This window comes from Equus przewalskii, chromosome 10 (assembly GCF_037783145.1).
Source record: "Equus przewalskii isolate Varuska chromosome 10, EquPr2, whole genome shotgun sequence".
NCBI lineage: Eukaryota > Metazoa > Chordata > Mammalia > Perissodactyla > Equidae > Equus > Equus przewalskii.
This window is the reverse complement of record NC_091840.1, coordinates 34,778,002-34,797,384: the sequence shown is the minus strand read 5'-3', so window position 1 is coordinate 34,797,384 and position 19,383 is coordinate 34,778,002. Positions and strand designations below refer to the sequence as shown.

Below are 19,383 nucleotides of genomic sequence, written 5' to 3'. Positions count from 1 at the left end.
TAAGACAGATGGGATTGTTACAGAGATAGACAAATAGTACAGTGGATTCCATGTGTATGTGAAGTTTGAAATATGATAGAGATAGCATTACAAATCAGTGCTGTAAGATGGACTAGTCAATAAATTGTGCTGCGACAAATGGTTATCCATATAGGAAAAATGTAGTACTTCATATTAGGATAGCAAAAATGAAAAACTTTGACCACAAGTGTTGGCAAGGATGTAGAAGCTAATGTAGTGTACTAATGGTGGAAGTATAAATTGATGTAATCATTGTGGAAGGTAATTTGCAATCTCTAGTAAAGTTGCATAGATTCTAGAGCCAGACTACTTCCCATCTGTGAAATAGAGATAGTAACAGAATCCTCATAAGGGTATCGTGAAAATTAAATTAGTTAATATATATAAATCACTTAGAAAAATGTTTGGCACAAAATAAACACAATTTAAGTGTTAGTTACTACCATTATTATCATTTCTGGGATTCTGCAGTTCCACCCCTAGGTATGTAATCCAGAGAAAGTTCTGACTTGTATAAAAGAAGACTCAGGGGCTGGCCCGGTGGTGCAGTAGTTAAGTTCACATGTTCGGCTTCAGCAGCCCGGGGTTTGCCAGTTCGAATCCCGGGTGCAGACATAGCACCGCTTGGCAAGCCATGCTGTGGCAGGCGTCCCACATATAAAGTAGAGGAAGATGGGCACGGATGTTAGCTCAGGGCTGGTCTTCCTCAGCAAAAAGAGGAGGATTGGCAGCAGAGGTTAGCTCAGCGCTAATCTTCCTCAAAAGAAAAAATAAATAAATAAAAAAGAAGATTCATACAATACTGTTCATTGCAGATGAACAAAAGGATGGATTTCTTAAAAATCATGATATGATATGTTCATTATGTAGAGTAAAAATGAATGAACTAAAGCTCTATGTAGTAAGGTAGATTGAAAACGTGTTGAGAAGAACACTTTGCAGAGGAGTAAGCATAGTGTGATACTGGGATGAAAGGAGAAATGGAAGTGAGGTAAGGTATACAAATATTTCATCTGTATCTGTAACATTTTATATCTTTAAAAATATTTTTAGGGGGCCAGCCCCCTGGTGGAGTGGTTAAGTTTGCGCCCCCTGCTCCAGCGGCCCACGGTTTCGCCGGTTCGGATCCTGGGCCTGGACGTGGCACTGCTCGTCAGGCCACATTGAGGCGGCGTCACACATACCACAGCTAGAAGGACCTGCAACTAAGATGTACAGCTATGTACTGGGGGGATTTGGGGAGATAAAGCAGACAAAAAAAAGAGAGAGATTGGCAACAGTTGTTAGCTCAGGTGCCAATCTTTAAAAAAAAAAAAAAATTAAAGAAAATCTTAACCAAAAAGAGAGAGAGCTAAGCAGTGAGTTATGGTCAGGTTTTAAAAATGTGAAAGGGATATTAAACATATGATAGAACTGTCTTGTAGAGGGAAGAGTACAGTCTTTGGAGACAGAGAGTCCTGGGTTCCATTCCACTTTCTTTTTAAAATTAGCTGTGTCACCTCAAATAAGGTAGTTAACATTAGTTACCTCACTGGGATATTTGAGGATTAAATGAGATACTGTATGTGACAAAGCATAATGCCTGATACATAATCGATATTAAACAATTGTTCCATTCTTTTCCCTCTTGTACGAGGAAGAAAAAATCTAATCAACACTTTCCTTGGAAAATGTTCTAGACCAAATTTCTGCTTCTGTGGGCCTGGTTTCTACAATCCTGTCTTGGCTTCCATTCATGTTGACTTTAAGTAACGATTGCCAATTCATGCCCAAATTTAGTGAAACAAACTCCTTTGATAACGAAATGAACTTCAGGATCTCACTGCATAAAAATCATCCTTTTTTTTTCGTCAAGTAGTATATTTCTCAGTGTTGGAGTGTGTAGTGCTGTCTTGGCTTTTGTGTGAGAAAGAGTAAATGACCATGGTCTTTACTTTTATCCTAAAAAATCTTTGACTATACTATTTTTGTAGTAAGCACTTGTAAACTTATACCTTCTCTTGCTAACTGAGCTGGGGAATAGTTATTCTTTCCCCCCCATAAAAGATAAATGTCTTTATCTTGTGAAAGCCCAGAGTCACCTTTCATGGATACTAAACTGTTTCCCTTCCTCGTCTCTAATGAGTTGCTGTTTGATCATTGTTTTTATAAAGATATGAAATCCATATGAAAGCCCATGTTGTCAGGGTCAGTTTCTACATGGGGGAAACTTGTCCTCACTTTCATTAAAATTATATCTATTTCTAGGCAGACCCCTTTTGATCATTAACAAGCAATTTGATGTTTCTCATGTGAATGCTTCTATAACAACCAAGATAACAAATTAAGGATTGTGATTTGGGATTTAATCTCATTTTCACTCTGGTATTTCGGGAGTTAGATATGACATTCAGTGCTAAAAAGAGAAGCTATGTAATAGGTAAGGGAGACAGATGGCTTTAAAAACAGAGAGAGACCTAAGCCCGTTAGTGGACAAAGATAATGACTGGTGTGTGGATTTTTAAAGGAGATCTTCTTTCTTGCATCCTTCTCACAAGGAAACTCACCGTGATCAATGCCATTTAAGGAAAGGTTTGGGAAAGGAGAATGAGTTTCCAAAGGAAAGTGTGAGAAGCACCTCGAGCTTGAATGATTTAACACTAAACTAAGACCTGGTATCTGAGAAGCTATATCTAAGGGTGGAGGGATGAAACAAGAGGCCTAGGAAAATTTTCCTGTCTAGTGTCCCCAGGGTTTACCAAGATGATCTTGCATGTAGATACTGTTTTCTGAAACTGACATATTTAGGAAATCTTTTAAAAGATCTAATTGCTACAATGAGTGTGAGTCATAGCCCTTTGCACCTTCTGTTGTTGTGGAGTCCATCCCATGCCGTGTTAGAAATTTTCTGTAATCTAAGCCTATTTAGTCTATTTTCTCCCACTTTGTAAACACCCTTTTTCCATAGTTGCAAATGTCTCCACCATTATTTGTTTCGATTTGTAAATTGCAGAAAGGCTAGAATAAACAGTGTCCTCACACACGCACATCATCCATCGCCAGAGATTAACTATCTCTGGCCAGAGATACATACAAATCGGGATACTCCATATTTTCTTTATAAAGCCAGAATTCTAAAAGCAAGGTTCTTTTCTTCTTGACCCCTCTCTACTAGGATAGGAAAGTTAATTTTTAACTTGCCGCAGTGGTTGGTAACTTAAAAGATAATAAGTAGTGATGTTAAGGCTTTTGATTCTTTGGAAACTTAAACAAGAGATTGGTCCCTTAGAAATATTCAAGGCCCTTACCAACAGCTATAATGGTAGAGACCATGTCTTATTTATCTTTGAATTCCCAGCACTTAGCCGTGGTTGGTGAGTGAATAAATGAATGAATGCCATGTTGACAAAAAATGTTATCCATGGCAAGAAGCATGGGGTAGACACAGGCTTATGGTGTGGTTCTGAATGCAAGGAGGGAGGTAGCAAGGAGCTGAAACATGGAATTTTCCAGAGCCTAGCCAGGAAGGGCTATGTAAGAAAGGACTGACCTGAAACATGACCGGAGGGTAAAAGACTCTGCTCTCCTTTGTTGTGTTCTCCTGCGTGTCCATGAACCTGTTCTGTGTAGGTTTGTGTGTGCTCAGAGCTCACTGAAAACCCAACACCCCCACCCCCCAAAAAAACTAGGTCATGTATCTCTTGAATATTTAATATCATGTCATACATTTTGTGCCTGGAGAGAAACCGTTACTCACTTGTAGATGTCACTCAGGCCACAGATCTTCTGTCATTCACTGAAGCCTCAGTATCCCTAGTCATATTGGATCTTAGGGGCCGTTTGCACCTTTACTTCCTCCATCCTGGCCTGTTTTGCATTTATTTATTTATCATTCAGTACTTTTTTTTTTTTTGGATCTTTTTATTTTATTGGATTAAAAAACATAAAACCAGTAGGAACTAGGGTAAAAGATGGGGGAAAAAAATATGGAACAGGGCTGGGCAAAGATCAGATGATAAAGGGAGAAGCAGGGAGAGGAGGGGGAACATTAAGAGCCACAAGTCAGGGCAGGAAAGAGGTTTCTAAGGACTAGACATCTCTTCATTTGATGACAATTTTCTGACGCAAGGCTCAGGGCCCAGAGCCGGGGAGAGGCTCAGGAGGTGGCGGGCCAGGGCCCAGGGCTGAGGCAGTGGGAGGCAGTCCATGGGCAGTGATGTACTTCTTGTAGGCCTCACGGATGATCTTGAAGGCTCGAGCAGTGGCGCAGGGTATGTCTGTAACAGGATCCCGGTATAGGGCTGGCCGATGGGTCACCGGGCAGACCTCTCTAACAGGGACCTTTGGGGGCCGCCCCTGGGGAAACCATTCTTCAAATGTCGCATCATCACTAAAAGTGATGAAGGTACGTGAGCAGCGAGCAGGAGGGATGATGGGTCCAGTCCCAGCACGGGGAGTCAGTGCAGAAGCCGTGGGAGCAGGATCAAGCCCTTCTACATCGACATTCTCTTCTTTAGGGCCTGGCTCCCCAACAAGCGGCACTGTCACTGAATGATACGTGATTATGGGCCCAGGGCACTTCCGCTTCTTGTGAACCTGCTTCTTTTTGTCAGCCTCCAGCCGCTCATATGTCTCCAGTGAACGTAAGTTGAGCTCCTCTGTGATCTTGGCCTCCCTGAGCAGCTCCTCCTGGGTCAGTGGTCGCTCACACTGGGGCCCCTTTCGCCGCCGTGACTGGCCCTGCCTCTCCTGTACCCGAAGGAATGTTTGTCTTGTATGCTCAGCTGTAGACTGATGCATGGACTTCCGACTGTCAGAGCCATCATCTTGTAGTTCTAGTGGTAGCAGTGCCTTCTCTTCTCTGGCCTTTTGAGAGCTACCAGCTGGGGTGCTGACCTTTCGAGGCCTTAAGCTCTTGAGAGGCTCCTTATAGGCTTTGGTGACTACTCGGCGCTTCCTTCTTGGCTCTTCTGCTTCTCCATCACTGGATGGTTCATCTCCTTCATCGATGTCAAAGTCAGAGTCCACCTCATCCTCTGTGTCTGACTGGTCCCCTTGATACTCATCATCTCCTGATTCCTCTGTGAAACCCCCATAAGTCGTCTGGTAGAACTCATCTTCCTCCTCTGCCTCCAGGAGCCCAGAAAGCCGGTTCCCCGCGGTCTTCCGGGGGGCCTGGCCCCCAGCCAAACTCATATCTCCTAACGAGACTGAGCCGCCTCCAGCGGCCCCTCACCCAGTGCGGTTCTCGGCGCTCGACTCCACCTATCATTCAGTACTTTTATTAATTAGAGATTCTCTTGACTACTCAGACATGAAAATAAATAAGACATAGACTCTGTCTTCAAGGTATATCCTCATTGCAGTTGGGAAGACAGAATTATATAGTAACTGAGTGTCTATCTCTGTCTATCCCTCTCCTTTTGTATCGCCACCACCAAACCCCACCCCCACCACATTTTTTAGCTTTCATTTGTTTTCCCTTTACCAGATTCAAGTAATTTTTTTGTGTGGTAAAAAACACAACGTAAAACTTACCATCTTCACCATTTTTAAGTGAACAGTACGTTACTATTGTCTTTATGCATATTATTGTGCATTGGATCTCTAGAAATTTTTCATCTTGCAAAATGGAAACTGTGTACCCATTGAACAACAGCTCCCCATTTTCCCCTCCCCACCAGCCCCTGGTAACCACATTCTACTTTCTATTTCTGAGTGTGACTACTTTAGATACTTCATGTAAGTGGAATCATGCAGTATTTATCCTTTTAAAAAATTTTGTTTATTTTTTAATAGACAATTTTTTAGAGCAGTTTTAGGTTCACAGAAAAATTGAATGGACAGTACAGAGAGCTCTTATATACCCGCTGTTCCGACAACCATTCAACCTCCCCCACTATCAACATCCCGCACCAGAGTGGTACCATTATAATAACGTAATGGCATAGGTTTTGATCATAGAAGCAGAACCACTGGTATAGAATAAGGGATTCATTATAGAGACTAGACCTATTTGTGACTTTCTGTGATTGTGGTAGCTGTTGAAGAAGTCTGTTGCCTTTGAGTCTCATGGAGGGCCTGGATGTAGATCAGGGCTCATGTTGGGAGGAAAACTCAATATGAAGTGGCAGAGAGAAAGGACAAACTCTAACCCATGAGGCAAACTGGAACCCATTTCTGTTTCTCAATGCTTAAGCCTTGATAAAATAGGTGACCTGCAGCAGGAGCTGGCTCTCTTCACTACAGAGCTCCACATGCACTTGGCCCAGGATTCAGAGAATCTGAAGGAGGGTATCTGGTGAGAGCTGGGGGATATGCAGGCCCGGTAGGTTGACCAGCACATTAGCAATAGCATGCGCAAGCTACCACAGTTCCATGATTGCTGTTGCACTTCCGCCTTTTAAATCTCACATAAATTTTTCTTATAGCCAACCCTAACTGTTAATCATACAGGGAAAGAAATTCTAGGAAATGTAGTTTCAGCTTAGGTAAGTTGATTTAGGAAAAAGCCACCACAATAATTGTTTTTTAAAAGCCTCAGGAACAAAACTTTAAAAAAAGGCAACCCCTTCAGCAAGGATGCAGGACATAAGAACAATATACAAAAATCACTTGTATTTCTATACAGTAGTAATGAGCCAACCAAAAATGAGAGTAAGAAAACGATTCTATTTACAATACCATCAAAAACATTAAAATATTTTGGAATAAATTTAATAAAAGAAGTGCAAACTTTTTACTCTGAAAAATACAAAGTATTGAAAGAAATTACAGAAGACCTAAATAAATGGAAAGACATGTTATGGATTGGAAGACAATACTGTCAAGATGGCAGTACTCCCTAAGTTGATCTACATATTCAATGAAATCCCTATAAAAATCCCAACTGACTTCTTTGCAGAAATTGACAAGCTGGTCCTAAAATTCATATATAAATTCAAGGGATGCAGAATAGCCAAAACAGTCCTGAAAAAGAATGACAAAGTTATAGGCTCTAATTTCCCAATTTCAAAGTTTACTACTAAGTTACAGTAATCAAGACAGTGTGGTACTGGCATAAGGAGAGACATCTATGTCAATGGAAGAGAACTGAGAGTCCAGAAACAAACCCTCACATTTATGGTCAGTTGATTTTCAACAAGGGTGCCAAGATAATTCTTTGGGGAAAAAATAGTCTTTTCAACAAATGGTGGTGGGACAGTTATATATCTACATGCAGAAGAATGAAACTGGACCCCTACTTCACACCATATACAAAACTTAACTCACAATGGACCAAAGACTTAATTAAATATAAGAGCTACAGCTATAAAACTCTTAGAATAAAACATAGGTGTATATCTTTGTAACCTTGGTTTAGGCAATGGTTTCTTAGATATGACACCAAAAGCACAAACAAAATAAAAGTAGATAAGCTGGACACTATCACATTTACAAACTTTTGTGCTTCAGAGCACAATATCACAAAAGTGAAAAGACAACCCACAGAATGAGAGAAAATTTTTGCAAATCATATAGCTGGTAAGTGACTTATATCTAGACTATAGAAATAATTATTACAACTCTACAATAAAATGACAGATAACCCAATTTAAAAATGGGCAAAGGATCTGAATAGTTCTCCAAAGAATATATACAAATGGCCAATAATCATGTGAAAAGATGCTCAGCATTATTAACCATCAGAGGAATACAACTGAAAATCATGAGACACCACTCTGCACCCATTAGGATGGATATAAACAAAAAGATAGATAGTAATAAGTGTTAATAAGGATGTAGAGAATTTGGAACCGTTGTACACTGGCTTTGGGAATGTAAAATGGTGCAGCTCCTTTGGAATGCTGTCTGGCAGTTCCTCAAATGGTTTAACATAGACCTATCTTATGAGTCAGCAATTCTATACCTAGGTATGTACCCAAGACAAACGAAAACATGTCCACACAAAAACTTCTACACAGATGTTCAATGCGGCATAAATCCCAAGTAATTAATAGCCACTAATAGCCAAGAAGTGGAAACAACTGTCTTTCAACTGATGAATGGATATACCCAAAGTAACTGAAAGCAAAGATTCAAATAGATGCTTGTACACCAATGTTCATTGCAGCATTATTCACAATAGCTAAAAGGTGGAAACATACTAAGTGTTCATCAACAGATTAATGGATAAACAAAATGTAGTATGTCCATACAATGGGGTATTATTCAGCCATAAAAAGAAATGAAGTTCTTATACGTGCTACAACATAGATGAACCTTGAAAAGGTTTGTGACTGAAAGAAGCCAGTCACAGAGGACCACAGATTGTATGGTTCCGTTTATATGAAATGTCCGGAATGGGAAAATCTAGAGAGACAGAAAGTAGATTAGCGGTTGCCTAGGGCTGGGGGGATGGGAAGTTTGGGAGGTAATGACTAAGAGGTACAGAGTTTGTTTTTGGAGTAATTAAAATGTTCTAAAATAGATTGTGGTGATGGTTGAACGTTCTATGAATATACTAAAAACCATTGAATTGTACCCTTTAAATGAGTGAAATGTATGGTAGGTGAATTATATCTCAATAGAGCTGTTACTGTTTTAAAAAGGGGGACAACCTATGACTGACACACTTTGCAGAATAGAAGCTCTTGCTTATTTCTTCTCTTTTCCGCAGTCAGTGATTCGTTTTGTGGGCAGATGTGTGAGCAGACGGGGAGTTCCATTCCATTCCTTATCATTTGGGTTCTTCTTGAATGGCAGTTTCTGCCTAGCCTGTTGTGGCTAAGAGATTCACTAGACATTAGATTTTGCAAACTTTTCCCTGGGGCCTTGCAGAGGATATTTTTAGAAAACTTTTCGGTCTAATGTTGATGTAGCCCAATGTCTGTTCACTTGTCCCCATCACTGCCGTTGGGATAAGCATATTTACATTCGATCTTAATCCCGTGGAGGACACAAAGTTGTTCAGTCCATCCTGGTATAGACCACAAACCATGTTTAAAATAGTGTACCAAGCCAGTGGGCCTCCATGGTGAGGTGGCATTGATCCCTCTGCTTGAGTGAAAAAAAGCCAGACAGGTGACCACAAGCCACGTTGGGCTTGGCTGCTCCAGGCTGGCTGGGTGACTACGACGGTGTGAGTTTTGCTAAGCCTCCTTTGGCTCGCTTTTTCTCTCTCTCCCAGTCTCTCTTTTACATTAACTCTTTATTTAGATTGGCTCCAGAGCTATGAGTACTTTTATTTTTTAAGTTAAATGTTCATCCCTGGGGTAATTCTCTCCCCACTGTCAACAGAACTCAAGAAATCCTCTATTTCATTGAAGAGAAGAGTTGTAAGGGATCGCAGAATTCTTAAAGTCCAAGCTTCCTACTTTCCACTTGAGCACCCTGGATGCCCAGAGAAAGGCAGTTGTAGTTTGCTAAAGTCTAGGCGGCTATTGGATGTCACTGAATCCAGGGAGTTATATAGGCAAAATAAATACTTCATAGCTTTTAATTGGCACGGCTTGGGGATGGAGGAGGAGTCACAGATTTGTCTTTGGAAGGGAATGTGAGAGAATTTGTATGGTAGAAAGAATATCTAATTTGGAATTAAGGGATCTAAGTTTGAGTCACAGCTCTGCCACTTTGTGTCTGGGATGAGTAACTTAAGTTTTCTGAGCTTCAATGTACAGATCTCATAATAGGAAGGAATAAAAGTAACTTCCTTGCAACATGTAAAGATTTGATGAAATGATGGATATAGAAGCTAATTTGGAACAAAAAGTGTATTCACATGAAAAGATTGGTACTGCTTGTGTGTGTGTGTGTGTGTGTGTGTGTGTGTGTGTGTGTGCATGCTCAGCAAGAAGTGGCCCCTCCAACTACATTCTTTTGACAGATTAGTATTTATATGGGCAATACTAGAGCCAAGGTTCTGCCAGCTCGCCTCACACGTGCCTGCTCATTTGGGCAGCAAAGATGGAGCCGTATGGGTATATCTGGACCTTTAACAGATCAAATGCTTTTTCTAGCAAGTCTCAACTCATTGGCCTGCTTATTCCCATGGTGTCTCAGGTTTTTGAATAGAAATTACATACCACATGACTAAAATAGAAAATTAGGCACAAATGGTGTATAGTGAAAGTCTCCCGCCCCTGTCTCCCAGTCTTTCCCCAGAGGTAATCACTGTTCCCAGTTTCTTGTGTGTCGTTCCAAAGACATTTTGTGCACATACAAACATCCTTTTTTCTTTACATCAAAAGGACACTCTACTATGCATACTCCTGTACTTTAATTTTATCATATGTCCTTGTAAGTTGGAGATTTTTCCTTTTTTAGTATTTTTGGAATTTCCTTATTTTTTCAAAGACAACATAGTTTTTCATTGCAATGATTTACCGTAATTTATTTAAAGCCCTATTGTTAGACATGTAGATGGTTTTCAATCTTTTGTCATTATAAACAATGCTAAAGTAAATATCCTTTTACATCTTTGAGCATTTGTGTAATTGTAGCTGTACAATTAGTTCCTAGAGGTAAAATCCTCAAGTTAAAGGGTATGTACATTTGTAATTTTATCTAATGCCAAATTTTCCATCACAGTTGCTATACTTATACTCCCACCACCAACATATGAGAGTGCTTATTACTCTGTACAGCGTGTTATCAGATTTTTTGAGTTTTGCCTATCAGATAATTTCAGTGTGATATTTCATTGTAATTTTAATTTGCATTTCTCTTAGATTGGCATTGAGCATCTTTTCTTGTATTTAAATTCCATATTTTTTTTATTCTTTGTTCATGTTCTATGCTTATTTTTCTATGGTTATTGGGTTGGTTATTTATCTTGTTCATATTGATTTGGAGAAGCTTTCTCCATACTAAGCAAATTAATACTTTGTCATATGTGTTATAACTATTTTTTCCAGTTTGTCAATGTCTTTTACCATGTTCGTGATACTTTTTGCATACAATATTTTAAGCTTTTATGTGTTTAAATTTATCAGTAATTTGTAATGGTTTCTGGAGTTTGCATCATACTTAGAATAACTTTCTTTCCTTCTCTATTTATTAAAAAGTTCTCCTAGGTTCTCATGGTAACTCTTTACTTTCTTTTCTCTGTTACTTCCTTTTTTTTTAACATAAAGTTTATCTTTTTAATGATTTTTTTTTGAAGATTGGCCCTGAGCTAACACCTGTTGCCAATTTTCCTCTTTTTTTTTTTTTCCTCCCCAAAGCCCCAGTACATAGTTGTATATCCTAGTTGTAGGTCATTCTAGTTCTTCTAAGTGGGATGCCACCATAGCATGGCTTGATGAGTGGTGCATAGGTCCACACCTGGGATCTGAACCTGGGAACCCCAGGCCGCTGAAGCAGAGCATGTGAACCCAACCACCCAGCCACAGGGCCGGCCCCTCTGTTTTAACCAGAAGGTTGCACACATAATAGATGCTCAAGGTGTATTTTTCCTAGTCAATGATTTCAATTTAGACTGTTTCATGTAGTGGAACAAACACTGAATTTGGATTCCGAAGACCTCATTGACTATCTGTAACATATACATACCAGTTATCTACTGTGTACTTGCCTCCTGAATTTTTGTGAATATTTAATAAGATGAAATGAAATAATATATGAAAAGTGCTTTTAAACTGTGAAAGAATTATTCAAGACAATTTCTCACTGAACACATTCATACATGCTTTCGTTGGGGGTATACGTCAGGGGTAGAGCATTTAACTGCATACATGCTTTTGTTATTTTTTTCTCCCTAATTAGTCTCAAGTTTGAAATAGAATTTCTCTCTAGGAAAGAGCAAACCTCATAGATGTGAAATTTCCTTTATTGCTTCTTTGAGAATATCTTACCAATGTGAAGTCTTTACTGAGTCTCCTGGTTGAGAGGTGAAAAAGGAGGTTGGGGGCATTGGGCCTTTAGTAAGAGGTTCTCCCCAAGTGTCCAGACTAGTAACTTCTAAGAGTTGAATGGTTGGGAAAAGTGGGCAGGGCATTTGGTTAATATGCAAGGATAGAGAACCCAGTTCATGTGGGTTGTGCTGAAAGCGTTCAAAGGCAGAATCTTTTGGGAACTAAAGTTGGTTTACTCTTCGACAGATGAGACTTCCTGTGTCAGCAAGGGAAAATTCCCTAGTTTGATTTGTTAAGGCTCCAAGGATGTATTAAATGCCCAAGTTATAGAAGATTATGTTTGGATTGGTCCTCATTAATAAATAGAAGAGCTGGGTTGAATGAAAAAGAAGGAAGCCTGTCAACATGGTCTACTATAGACCAAACCCTTCTATAAGTCTCTATACCTCAATTTGAGAATCAAATGCTATTATTTTTGTTTCCATCCTGGTTTAAAGTTGGCCAAATTATATCATCCCTTTATTTACATAAAATGTGAATTTTTAAACATTTTTTCTTGAGGTAAATTTTTCATACAGTGAAATGTGCTGATCTTAAGTGTGTAATTAAATGAATTTTAACAATTAGAAATATTTGTATATTTGTGATTTTCCCCCTTTAAAATTAAAAATAAAGTAGCCCATGGCATCTTATATCTAAATAATACTGCGGTGTTGTGGCGTCATAATACTACAAGTTGTGATGGTTACTTCACTCTGTTTTGCTCCTTTATGTGTTGAAAACAATTTGGCCACCAGGACGTTCAATGGTGCTGCCCTGTCCTTTCAGAGATTGTACCATTTCATTTATTTTTCCGTACAAATGAGATAATTTGTGCTGGAAAAGTACCAATGAATCTAATTACTCTTGGTTTCCTGCGATTGATCCACCAGACATTTATTAAGTACCCACTCCATGCCAGACACTTTATATTGTATACCCCGCCTCTGTCCCTACTTGGGAGGAGGTGAAGGTGACAAAGGGATGGCCAAGTGAATTTAGAGGAGATTTGTACCAGAATGAAGTTTATAAAGTAAATAGAGGGGCTGGCCCCATGGCCGAGTGGTTAAGTTCCCACGCTCTGCTTCAGTGGCCCGGGGTTTCGCCAGTTCAGATCCTGGTTGTGGACATAGCACCGCCTGTCAGGCCATGCTGAGGTGGCATCCCACATGCCACAACTAGAAGGACCCACAAGTAAAAAACATACAACTGTGTACTGGGGGGATTTGGGGAGAAAAAGGAAAAACACAAAAAATAAAATCTTAAAAAGTAAATAGATTTTTCAGCAGTTAGAACTTGTGAACTATAGTTCGAGTTAGAACTTGAACTCACTCACCAGGGTAACTCTAATCGTGCTCCTGGTATTATGATCTGAGACTTGTTGACCTCTGCTGCTTCCTGGCTCCTTGGAATTAACAGTGCAGTCCACAGCTGCATTTCTGTTCTCTGCTCTTTTTTCCTTTCTCCAGCTGAGTTTTGGAGGATGCTGTTTAGGCTTCACTCTCCTGGCTGTTCCACCTGCCTGGGCATTTTTGTTCCTGTAAGGTCGTGCCAATTGTTGTAAACTGGAGAGGAGGAACCCTCAAATGAGCCGTTAGAGTCTCTGCTGAGAGGGCCCCACGTCCTCTTGCTCACCAGTTAAGTGAGGGGATTTGCTCAGGCGTGGCAGGGCATAGCACAGTAACCTGAGGCTTCCTCAGAAAGGGCAGCAGAAGCTTCCCCATCACCTAGCTTATGCCAACTACCTATTCACTGAATGGATGGGTGAGTGGTGTTCTCAAGCAGTTGTCACCAAGGCCATTCCTGGCTATCTGGTCTGTAGGCTCTGGAAGCCTGATTGCCCTAAATTCCTGTTCTCAGTCCTTAGACTAAGCAGCTCTCTCCTGGCCTCCTGCCTGGCTCTCACCTTGGAGCCTCTTCTGCCTGCTGCTGACTCAAACCAGCTACCCTGAAACTGCATCCACCTCAGTAGACCAGGAACCACATGAACCGGAGCAATGAAGTCTCACCTGAGAGTTGAATTGGGTCCTTTGCTTTCCCATCCTCCTAAATTGTGGTTTATCTTGCTAAAAGACAGAAAAGGGACAGAAACAAATATGTTATTTAGTGCCTGGCAGAGTAGGTGCTAATAAATGTGTGAAAGAGAGAACCCAGTGCTACTTGGCCGGCCCAGAGTAGCCCCCGGGTCTGAATACTTATCTTCATTTTCTGCGGATTTCCAACAGGTGTCAGTTACACTTTCTTGGCCCTAAAGTGAAGAGCTCTGCGTGTTTGGTTCCGTTTACCCATAGGCCCTAGACTAGACTGGAGGATTGACTCAGTGAAAATGTTTACTTCTCTAATTAAGCAGAATTAAGATCTGGACTCAAAACTGTCTTGGGCTGTGCTGGGTATAATTGAGATGCATGGGCTTTGTGTAAATAATGTACTTCTAATTGGCTTTGATTAAGTGCAAATTAGGATCACACTTCACTCCAGTGTGATTTACATTCCTAAGCCTTTTACTAACTGAAGTAGTGTGGGTGGCCGATAAGGCTGTTTATCCAGGGTGCGGAGAGAGAGCTAGGAGCTGGGGATCTGCAGTTTGCCAAAGGTAGAGAGCCTGCAGCTGAGACTCCCAGTTCTGACATCTTCCTTGCCATTTCTGGTCCCTACTTTGGGCGAATCAGCTTAGTCTTCTAAATTCTAGAGCTCTGCCACTTACTTTTTGATTTTCAAGACTTGGGCAGCTTGTCTTAAAAAAAAAAAAAAAAAAAAAAAGCGAAGTGAATATTGCAGTTTGCCTTGTGGAACCTCAGACCAAAAACCAGCACCAGGCTTTGGCTGTCAGAATATTGTGACACCTTTGTTACTCCTTGACCAGAAATGTTTCATAAAAGGAAACGACTGGTGGGAAGTTTTCTCCAAAGAGTTCCCAGTGTGTGGGTGTGAGTCAACAGACTGCTACAAGGCAGCTTAACCCTACACACGTCTTCCTCCGAGATTGCTTTTCAGTAGGCAAAGGGAAGGGCTTTGCAGATGGCCCTTGATGAGCCTGCATGGGGTGTAACACATTTCTTCTTGCTTGTACATTCTCTGAATCTGCATTTGAAAGTCACCATGATGAGACAAAGCAGCAGAATTTAGGTTTGTCTTGATATCGGCAGCTCCTACTCCTGGGCTGGTGAAGCTGGTGAGGCCTCTGTGGAAAGGCCTTGGTTAGTGTGAGCCTAGTAAATGGGCCACCAGAGGAAGTCTGTGACATGGTGTTTATGACCCTGTAGGCCATGACAGTTCCACCTAGAAGGGGTTTCTCCATATTTTCTCACATGAGCATCCTGCTGCTTGGTGTGGGACCAAAAACTAACATGACAAAATAGAGATTTTCACACTAACAGAGAGCGCTAACAGTGTGCCAGGATCTGTGGGAATGCTGTTAAGAGGTGTGATGTGATAAATACTCACTTCACAGCCTGGTGAAAGAGTCACCCAGAGCATCACAGGGACTCCTCGAGCGTGTCACCTTCAGACAAGGTTGGACTGTAAATATGTTTGGTATCGAAACTCTGCCCTGGGCCTACTCGAGTGAGCAGGCAGCGTATTTAGACAAGTTACACTCTAGACATCCTGGCCAGAGTGAAGAAAGACAGAGAAGGCTTTCTAGGCCCTGTAAACTATGTTCACTCATTGATTCATTCAGTAAATGTTTGTGGGCCACCTACTGAGCCAGACACTGGAGATGTAACTAAGAATAAGCCATGGACTCTCCCCCAAAAAAGCTCTGTCTAGTTGGGGAACAGATACATATAGAGCTAAATTGCAATCAAATGTGGTATGTGCTGTGGCAGAAATAAGGAAGCATATGGTGGCAGGCTGTCATGGGGAAAATCGCCTGCCATCCTGTGTTGGTTCAGATCAGCTTGGAGTTAGCTTGAGGTCTATGTGCTGTTCCCAGAAAGTGCACTTGTTATCCTTTTCACTTGAGTGAGACCGGCACATGAATTTCTGAAGAAAAAAACAGTAACAACAACAACAGTGCAGTAATTCAGAACATTTGTTCAGGATGCACTGTGTGCCAGGTACTGTTCTAAGGGCTTTTGCTCATTTTCTCAATCGAGTCTTCACAGCATTAGCTAGGTACAATTATTATTGCTATTTTAAGAGCAGTAAACTAATGCTGGGAGATTAAGTAACTTGCCAAAGATAGGAACCAGGACTCAAACCACGATGTGACATCTCTACGGTGTGAGCTCCTACCCACCATTACTCTGCATCGAGGTGTAATGAACTGTAAGTCAGAAGTTCTGGGCTGTGGTGCGGACTTTATCAGCAGCTGGCTGTGAGCTCTTGCGCAAGTTGCTTCCTGTCTCTGCCTCAGTTCCCTCCCCAGCCCCACCATCAAATGAGGCACTCAGCCAGCTTCTTGAATCACAGAAAACACGTGGGTGTGGCTGGGGGAAGAGTAAGGTCGTTTGCTGCCTGCTGTCGCTACTATCAGTTGTGAATTTTGTGACCTTGACTTGCCATCTGCCAGCCCTAAAGTAAGTGATATTGATCTTCGTCGGTCTTCTTGACCTGTGTACTTGATTCCAGAAAGCCTCTTGAAGTAGGGCTCTCTGTATCTTTCCTTGTCAGGAGAGGCCCAGCCAGCAGGGACCCGAGGTTATCGAGTTCAAGGGCTCTGTCCCAGGGCCACCTCTGCTGCAGATGGTCTGAGCTCTAGATCGGCCTGTGCTTTCTGCTTCAGATCCCCAGGCAGGCCTTGTTGGCCAATGCGGTGCTCTGATCTTTTAAAAGATGCAGTTCAGCCCAAGACTTTGACTGAGGTAAGTTCTCCTTCACTCCTGGTGGGTTAGGAGGAGTGCTTCCTTGTCTGAGTGATAGACAAGGAACCAAGTCTGAGGCAACCACAAAATAGGGCCTAAGAGAGGGCCGAGAAGTTTCCATGATAGTTTTTAAAGCAGAGATGCCTAGAAGTGAGCTATCACGTCACCTGCCAATCTTCTCAAGAGGCGTTGTACCCAGCCCTGGGGGAAAGTGCTATACTGAGAACCACCAAATCCTTCTTTGGCCCAGATAGTGCCTGGTGTTTTGTGGGTACCTGTGTTAAAGCGAGCCTTGGACCAGAAGATTTTGGTTTTGGAGGCTGGCAGTACAGGGTGAGAAAATATGCTCGTAGTACTTATCTGTCAACCAATAAAATGTTTAAAATTACTAATGTCAGCTTCATTGCATCAGTCCTTCAGTCCCTCCCATTCCAGAAGGACCACACAGACCCAACTCCCCTGTCTATGCACATTTCCTCTTGGGCAGGGCCCAGTACAAATGCACTCTCCTTCCTACCCCTTAGTCCATTTGTTGGAACAACTTGCTTCAGACTCTTAATGTTGTCTGATCCTTCTAATCATATTCTGCAACTTTGACTTTGACCTTCAGTTATATTTCCAAGTACTAAGCATTACTTAGAAGAGAATGCAGCCACCATGACTCAGCTGGCTCCCTCAGAATGGTGGGGGTAGGGTAGGGGTGCTGACCCATGAAATTCTCATTCACTCAAGAAAAGGGGCTTCTCTTTTCCCACTTGCAGACATCTTCAAATGAGCCCAGTTGGCTTTTTAGCTTCTTTTTTGCTCTTTGCTTATAATTTCCCAGCATCAGATAAAGGTGTTTACCTCCATGTGCATTACTGCAATATGAAACTACTCTGTCTTCTGAAAGCAAATAAACTGGCTTTAATGGGTGTGCTGTCAGCTAGCAGCTAAAGGGTTAAAAGTTTTAGCAGGCAGACTGGCCAGCAGGAGTTAGTGGTGTGGAGTAAGAGGGACGCCAGGCTGTCTCTAAACTTTTTGGCCCTCCCCAAGTACAGAGATGAAGGAAGAGCCTCTATAAATCACTGGAGATTAGAGACCCTGTTCTTGCCGACTCCGCAGGGTTGCACTGCTTAATGTCAAAGCCTCACGTATTACTTTAACAGCACTCCTTTTCTTTATTAAATCCACTTTGAAATAAAAAAAAAGAAATGATGATCTTTCCAGTAAGGGGGAGAAGGCTAAAAGGATTTAGAAAGTATCTGCTATGTTACATTACAGAGACTAATAACTGTTTGGGGAGTAAGTAACATTTTTGCACCATCTTAAGCCATAAAAATGAAAAGATGTATAAAGGTCTGTTCCTTAAAATCAATTTGTTTGAGCGTTTATTTTGCCCCGTGTCCTTGCCTTCAGGTTCCTTCAAAGTGTGAGTGCAGAAACTGGGAACGGGAGGTGCGAGTGCTAATAACCAAAAGTCTGGGAACACAGTCTTAACGAAATTGTTCCGAAACGAGGGTATTTACTTGGGAGGGGTGTGTACGTGTGTGCATGTGTGCGTGTGTGTGTGTGTGTGTGTGTGTGTGTGTGTTTGTGAAGGGAGCATGGGAGAGAGTGTGGTGGTGGAAAGAGTTCTACTTTTATACTTAAAAGAAAAAATGCAAACTTTGACTGTGTTCCATTGGAGGCCGAGACTGAGCTTATCTCTTCATCTGACTTTAATGAAGACATATTTTAAGCAGCTGCACCCATGTCAAATGTCATATTTTGGCTCAAAACTTCCACCTTCTGAGTGGGAGGTTTCTCAAAACTAAAAAGTTGGTAGTCATTATAAACTAATTGGGGAGCTCTAGGCAAAAGAATGGTTGTCACAAAACTTAAATTAAAAGTTAATTTATATAGATGAAAGAAAAGTGGCCATGACTTGATCATCTTTAAAGCTGGTGATGGGTATATGGGGTTCATTATACTATTTTCTCTGCTTATATATTTAAATTTTTTTTCATAACAGAAAATGAATAAATCAGGCTCAAGAAAATGCTTAGCACTCAGTAAAAAAAAAAAAACCCACACACAAAGACGTGTGAGCTAAAATGTTCTATCACCAATTACAGCATTTTTACTCATACTTTCAGAGAGATCTTAAGATAAAGGAAAGCTGCACAGAGAATTGGGCGCCTCTGATTTGTTTACTCCCCATTAGAACTCGAAGCTTCTATTTTTTTCACCTTTAGTCGAACGGCCATTACTTAAATAGAATTATTTCGCGAAGGTGGGATTCCCTCATTAAAAGCCCAGCAAAAAAGCCTTCAAAAACTTGGAACAAATGTGGTCAAGGGACTTTTTCAGTTTGCCTATTTCAGCCAAGCGCCCACCAGCCAAGTCCACTTTGTTTTAAGGGCTTTGTTTATTCAGCAAACATTTTCTGAACAACTACTCCACCCCTAGCACGTTGCGAGCTGCCAGTGATAAACGCTGAATCACCACGGCTCCCCTTCCTGAGAAGTTAGCAATCTTAAATGGGAATATAAAAATACAGGTTAAATATAAAGTCAGCGTGAAACTTTAAAGACAAAGGCTACTTTTCAAAAAATGTTGCCGTCCTTGATGTGGGAAAGGGAATCGTGCTTGCTTTCTGGAGCTCCCAGGTCATGACTTGGAGAAGAACTGTGAGACTTGAGATGAGCAAGGAGCCCTCTTTGAGCTGACTCCTGGATTGCTAT

General features: G+C 41.3%; 1 protein-coding gene and 1 pseudogene across 20 annotated transcripts in view; one reads left to right on the top strand and one right to left on the bottom strand.

Moving 5' to 3' along the window:
• The window catches only part of BCAS3 (BCAS3 microtubule associated cell migration factor), a 569,320-nt gene that overhangs the window by 459,710 nt on the left and 90,227 nt on the right, over window positions 1-19,383 (top strand). The window lies entirely within an intron of this gene.
• On the bottom strand, window positions 841-8,333 carry LOC139074080 (vacuolar protein sorting-associated protein 72 homolog pseudogene; annotated as a pseudogene).